We start from the raw sequence: 681 nt of genomic DNA, 5'->3' as shown, positions 1-681 counted from the left end.
GAGGCACCAGGCCCCGCCCGCGGAGCCAACCCCGAATCACGAGAGTCCTGGCCCCACGAGCCTGCGGGAAGGGGTGGGAGGAGGGAGCCACTAACTTCCTCCGGCGGGATGGGATGGGGGGCGGGGGATGTGATGGGGGGCGGATCCATCCCCTTCCCCACCACACACACTCGGTAAACCGGCCTGGCTTCTGGCACCCTCCCACCCCACACCCCTAATTACTTAGGGGTGACCCTGAGTGGCCTTACTTGTCCCTGCACAGTAGCTGCTATATTGAGGGAGTGGAGGGTGGCCAGCCTAGAAGCTGTCAGGATGCCCCTGGATGGGGGCTGACGCTGGAGGTGAAAAGGGGGTGCCTGGCTCCAGGGCTGATATTGGCAGGAGTAGGGGGCCTTCCTGCCTGCAGGCCTTGCTCAGGCCAACTGCTCCTCACCGTCCCGGCCCACCTGTAGCCCCTCCCCTGTGGGCCCTCCTTCGCCCAGGCTTCCCCAGTACTCGGTTTATACCTGATTTCACTGCTCACACTGCAATCAGTTGTTCCATTAGCCCCGGTCTTCCCCAAAAGGCCACTTGTCCCAAACTTCCAAGGGCAGGAGCCGGCTATCTTCTACGCACCTCCCTGCTTGGGTAGGAGGCGTCTCAAGTCCCTGGAGTTGAATTAGTTTCCCACCACTGCTGTAA

Source organism: Myotis brandtii, unplaced genomic scaffold (assembly GCF_000412655.1).
Source record: "Myotis brandtii unplaced genomic scaffold, ASM41265v1 scaffold482, whole genome shotgun sequence".
Lineage (NCBI taxonomy): Eukaryota > Metazoa > Chordata > Mammalia > Chiroptera > Vespertilionidae > Myotis > Myotis brandtii.
The sequence above is the reverse complement of the archived record's forward strand: the minus strand, read 5'-3'. Positions refer to the sequence as shown.